The sequence below is a fragment of the Haliotis cracherodii genome, unplaced genomic scaffold (assembly GCF_022045235.1).
Source record: "Haliotis cracherodii isolate W230 unplaced genomic scaffold, xgHalCrac1.p SCAF_2, whole genome shotgun sequence".
In the NCBI taxonomy this organism is placed as follows: Eukaryota; Metazoa; Mollusca; class Gastropoda; order Lepetellida; family Haliotidae; genus Haliotis; species Haliotis cracherodii.
In genome coordinates this window covers 11,655,891-11,662,084 of record NW_027266275.1, presented here as the reverse complement: position 1 = coordinate 11,662,084, position 6,194 = coordinate 11,655,891, and positions in this window count along the sequence as shown.

The following is a 6,194-nucleotide window of genomic DNA, read 5'->3' as shown; positions in this document are numbered from 1 at the left end:
GACGTTGTGTAGCATGAATACATGAATACATGTATGTCAGACGGGATCATCACAAACTGTTTATAACTATCAAAAAGGTTATATACCGCTACATCTGTGTATCTGCAGTAGAATCCGTCTAATCCATATAACCATGTCTCTATATCTATTTATATGCTTTCAGGAATGAACAATAGACACTAATAACTTACCCAACTTCCGAGTCGAGTGACCTGCTCCAACTCGGCCATTTGACAGAGGATAGGAGCAGGAGAAAAGTGTTTCTTTGCAAAAACGGATTTGTTGGAAACTAATTGGGGAACGTCCTTGTTTAATGACAAGTTAATGGAAATCATACCTTTCAAGTAGTATTAGTTCAGGGCAGTATAATTATGGCTTTGTTCAATCCATTTTTTATTTGGCTATTAAAAATGATATTAAGCATTTAAAAAACCAGCAGTGTTTAATGAACACATAAGTCAATGAAGGTTTCATGCAACTGGGTCCGTCAGAGCGTTGCGACAAAAGGAGGGGGTTCGGTCTAGTCGTCTGAGGTGCCGCTATTTGTCGTGTAGAGCTATGTCCCTGATGCTTGTCGAAATCCTGTGGCCGTGCGTTCGAAGTTTAGGTTCGCCCTGATTTTGATTCTTGTCAACAATAAACCACCCCTGTCCTTGGGTTTCAGTAAACAGGTAAGCGTCTATCACCAATATATATCCACGGGTAACCCTTCCGTGTCAATCTGTCCGTACTACAACTGAAATGCTGTTCAAACCGTTAAACCCTATTCACTCATTTTAAAGTTTCATGTTTTACAAAACTATACACAAACTGAAAATCTATCCTCTGACACTCTTAGGTGCAGATGAGTGTACCGTCCTGTTTGTAAGTCTCACTATACTATGCCACACAACAAAGGTCATATAGAACGGAACAATCCACGACAGTACAGTACAGGATTAACGTCCCTTTGTCAAAATATTCCTATAAAGAAAAAAACTTTATTTGAAGATACTTCCATACAGTTGGAATAAAAGCGGCAAAGCCCTTTCCATATTTATCAGAAATATCCCCTAAACATTGTACGATTCCGACTGTATCATGGGTATGTGTTATTAATCACTATGAAAAGGGATGGCACCAGGTGTTCGCGAAAACTGTATCCTGTCACACCGTCACAAGAAAATCCACGGGAACATGTGGTACAAATGCAAAAGAAAACATACATTCTTAAAAAATACAATCCTGCTGCGATCGTGAACATATAGGAACCAAATGTAATTCAATGTTGTCAATATCTAGATACATACATTACCTTTCACAGATAGCTTCGGAATCTCCAATATCATACATGTATCCGTATGAGACAAAATAGGAACTCCCGTGAAACTCGACTGCGTTAGGTAAACAGCTTCAATATTAATCAGATGCAGGAAAGTGCTTTGGGAAAGGGGAAGATTTATTATAACCTGCAGCTGTGGTTTCATGTCACAGGGATCCAGGTGTTATGTACGTGTTGCACAGCCAGACTAAAAATAACATTGTCTGAATGTCTTCCAGATATTTGTGCGCCATGATGTATGACACAATGAATAACTTAATGTTTACGAGTGAGTAAGTGAGTTGGGTTTAACGCCGCTTTTAATAGTATTCAAGTTATATCGCGGCGTGTTAGCTTAATGTGGGAGGAAAGCCCGATGTGATGCATGTCTCAGACGTTTACCACTTCGGTGAAACCCACGAGCACGGGTATGGTGCTGACAAACCTAGAAACATAATCGGGGCGAACCGGGATTCGAACCCACAATCATAGGTTTCTGGAGCGCCCAAGGGACGCAGCTCTGCACAGCGAATGGCGGTGCCTTAGACGACTGGGCCACCCGTGCCCCCTGTCTATGTGTCGTTGTTGATATTTCCAAATTTGACGCATCAGTGACAAAAATGATGTCCGATGTTATTTCACTATTTGTACCTTATACAGTACCATATGTACCATTTGTTCTCGTGTGTTTTTTTCAGGTGAACAATTGACTTGCTTTTGGGTGTGTTTGTGATGATGCGAACGGTGTGGCAGAGTACACTCACCTATCTTAAACACCTGGTATCATCACTATTTGATAGTGATTTTAAGCACATGCTATTGATATCCTCGGAATCGTGCAATCGACTCTGCTTTTGGCAGAACTTTCTTATGGATATGGAAATGGTTTTGTCGCTTTATTTACAAGTCTAAGACCTGCATCTCTTCGGTCTTCCCCCCCATCAAGCTGACACGTCATGATGTAACTGAAATACTGACAGTGTTCAAAGCTGCGTTGTACCAAATCGAGTCATTCACTAAAATCAATCTACTGTTCCCAGCTGAGATTTCTCGTGTATATGGAAAGGTTAAGTCGCTTATGATTATTATTGACCATGAAGTCATACTAACTTGATGTAATTTCATCTTTGTGACTTCACAGATTCACTACTATCAAAGTATTGCGATTCATGCATTTGGATTGTGCTGTTGTCTTTCACTTTGTTACATATTAGTAAGGCGACACGGGTGGCCCAGTAGTCTGAGGCGTCGCAATTCACTGCGTAGAGTTGCGTCCCTTGGGAACGCCAGAAACCAACGACTGTGGGTTCGAACCAGATTGGCCACGATTATGTTTTAGGTTTGCCTGTACCCATGCTCGTGGGTTGCACAAAAAGTGGTAAACGTCTAAAACCTGCATCACCTCGGGCTTTCCTCCCACATTACCTTGACACGCCGTGATTAATTACAATGTTGCTAAAGCGGCGCTAAACCCAACTCTCTCATTTTTTCAATAATGAACGAAATTATAATAAATGTAAGGTAACCTCAGTTATTTTTTGCTGTCAACGTCAGTGAATCCACGTGGAAAGTTGAATTAAATATTGTTACTTAATATTTTTCTAGCAGAGTGGAAATAATGAAACAGAAGGATTTCGGCTCAACATGAATGTCAAATGTCTCCTAAATCACTTCACAAGCCAAGACAGGCGATTACTTCTTGACAGTAAACGGCGTTTTACGTGATGTCTGTAGAAAGGGTCAGGACGACCTACACCTTGTTGGTCAATGGTCAACAAAACAGTCTTCATTTGATATTCAGACAGGGCATACGGGGTGACCTGATAGCGCCTTTCCCATTGTTTCAGAACACAACAGGTGTGTTTCGTTTCACTCAGGTCAGAGGTAAACCTACAATGTGAACCAACGCCCTGTTCCACACGTATTCGTTCGACAGAGGAATAAATTTATTTGATTTTTCCAAGCCTTTGTTTTATGGGGTATATATATTTAAGTTAATTCTCTCATCAGTAAATTTTAGAATATAAAAAGTCAGAGGCAAAAATAACTGTGATCAGATAACTTCTCATTTACCAATTGTACTGTTACCTAAATTAAACGCATCCCTGGTCATAAAAATTGGTGAAGATGTAATAATATATAACAAATAAAAAAAATATGACATTCAGCTTCTGCCTGGCAGGTTCTGTGTTCTTTACTGATTTATCAGTTTCATTCTCCAATAAGGGACACGTGTGGCCTCGTTGTCCAAGGCACCGCAATTCGATGAGCAGAGTTACGTCCCTTAGGCACACCAGAATTGTATCATAATGGATTCGATTCCTGGTTCGCCCTCATTATATATATTTCTAGGATTGTCAGCACCACGGCCCTGCCTCGTAGACTCACCAAAGTGGTAAACGTCTTAGCATTGCATCACGCTCGGGTAGCCTTGAGGTTGAAGCGTTCGCTCGTCACGTCTAAGACCCGGGTTCTATTTCCGACATGAGTACAATGCGTGAAACCCATTCCTGGTGTCCCCCGCCCTGATATTGCTGGAATATTGCTAAAAGCGGCGTAAAATCAAACTCACTCGGGCTTTCCCACCATAACAGCTGACATGACGTGACATGACGTGACATGACGTGAAATCACTGAATACCGAAATACAACTTAGGGACCTGGGATTATGTCCGGAGATTAGATGGTTTTTTTCGGCTACAGCTGCAAACCAAATTATGATTATGAGCCTGAATTTTGTTTCTTTAAAGAAAAGCACATTGCAGCATTATATTTTTTGTGGTGGACGCATTATTATTGTGTTTAAGTTTTTGTTTTAGACAATTTGGATATTGATAATACACATTTACATGATTATCTCTGTGTGGCAAATAAAAGCTCCGTATTAGTAGAATCGTTAAGCTATAGAGTTGTTACTGGCATCTGAAAAGATGGAAACACTGTAGTGAGTGAGTGAGTGAGTTGGGTTTAACGCCGCTTTTAACAGTATTCCAGTTATATCGCGGCGTGTCAGCTTAATGTGGGAGGAAAGCCCGAAGTGATGCAGGTCTCCGACGTTTACCACTTCGGTGAAATCCACGAGCACGGGTATGGTGCTGACAAACCTAGAAACATAATTGGGGCGAACTGGGATTCGAACCCATAATCATAGGTTTCTGGCGTTCCCAAGGGACGCAACTCTGCACAGCGAATCGCGGCGCCTTAGATGACTGGGCCACCCGTGCCCCGACACACTGTAGACTGTCTGCAATGTAGATATGTCACACGATTAGAATATGTCTTCGGCACACCAATTAAATGCTTGTCGTAAAAGGCGACCATGCTTGACGTAAGAGGCGACAAACGGGATCGAGAGGTGAGGCTTGCTAACTCGGTTGATGCATGTCATCGTATCCCAATTGCGTGGATCGGTGCTCATGATGTCAAACAACGGATATCTAACAGACCGCCGCCATATAGCTGGAATATTGCTGAGTGGGCTTTAAACAACAACCAAACAAACACAAGAAAGTCACACTCTATAGCGACTCGCGCAATTGGGCCGAAAAACAGGAAGCACTCAGTACAAGTGAGAAAGCTTCGGGTGGGTTAATCTTGTTTTCTTAACGTGAGGATACGCGGAGACACCCGAGTATAATGCAAGGGCAACATACGGTCTATGGATATACGGTGTAAAGGTTAACTTAGTCTAGTGCACGTTAGCTTTGCATTCAATGGTAGAATCGCAATGCTGAGATAACGTCATTAAAAATATATTCATTCGATACATGAATCCCCATCATTCAGTGCAATGAAACTGAACTTTTTTCTCAACCCCTTTTGGAGGGAGGGAGAGAGAGGGAGAGTTAGAAAGAGAGAGGAAGAGATAGAGAGAGAGAAGAGAAATAGTGACAAGAGAGTGAGAAAGTTCGAGAGAGAGAATGGAGAGAGTCAACGAGAGAAGAGAGCGAGGGAGAATGAAGAGAGAGAGAAAAGATATAGAGACAGAAAGAGAGAGAGAGAGAGAATGATGGAGAGAGAGTGATGGAGAGAGAGAGAGAGCGAGAAAAGAGAGTGAGGGGAAAAAGAGAGAGAGACGAGAGAGAAAAGTGAGATATAGAGAGAAAAGGGAGAGAGAGAGTGGGAGAGAAAGAAAGAGAGATAGTGAGAGAGTGACAGCGGGATGAGGTGCTGAGGTGACGTTATTAAATAATATAATTCGTTCGATACATGAATCCCCATCATTCAGTGCAATGATACTGAACTTTTCCTCGCCCTCAATATGGTGCTCGGCAGTGAAGCTTCAAGAGAATGAAAACACAATACTAGTACGTCATTATTGCCCTTGCGTTTGACACAATGATGTTTTTGTTTCATGACAGCGGATGTGGCTGATGGGCGAAACCTCCACTTAATTTGAATAACCATGATACATAAAATAATTGTAACGACGGCTTAGCTGTCACCCCTCATGCTGGGAGAGGCTAACTTCACATTATTCTGCTTCCGTTGAAACAACGTGACAATGATAAATCACACATCAAAGACGAGATTGGGACCGAACCCATGCTTGTGACACTGTAGCTTGTCTGTGAATAAAGTATGGGCGACTGTCCCAGTATCACTCCTACACATACGAGTAACCTAACGAGAGAAAGAGAAAGAGGGTTGTGGGGAGAGGGAGAGGGAGAAACAGGGAGAGAGGGGGGGGGGGGGAGAGAGAGAGAGGGAAAGAGGCAGAGAGGGAGAGAGACGAAGAGAAAAAGAGGGCGAGAGAGGGAGAGAGATGGAGAGAGAGAGGGAGAGAGGGTGAGGGAGAGAGAGGGGAAAGAGGCAGAGAGGGAGAGAGATGGAGAGAGAGAGGGAGGGAGAGAGGGTGAGGGAGAGAGAGGGAAAGAGGCAGAGAGGGAGAGAG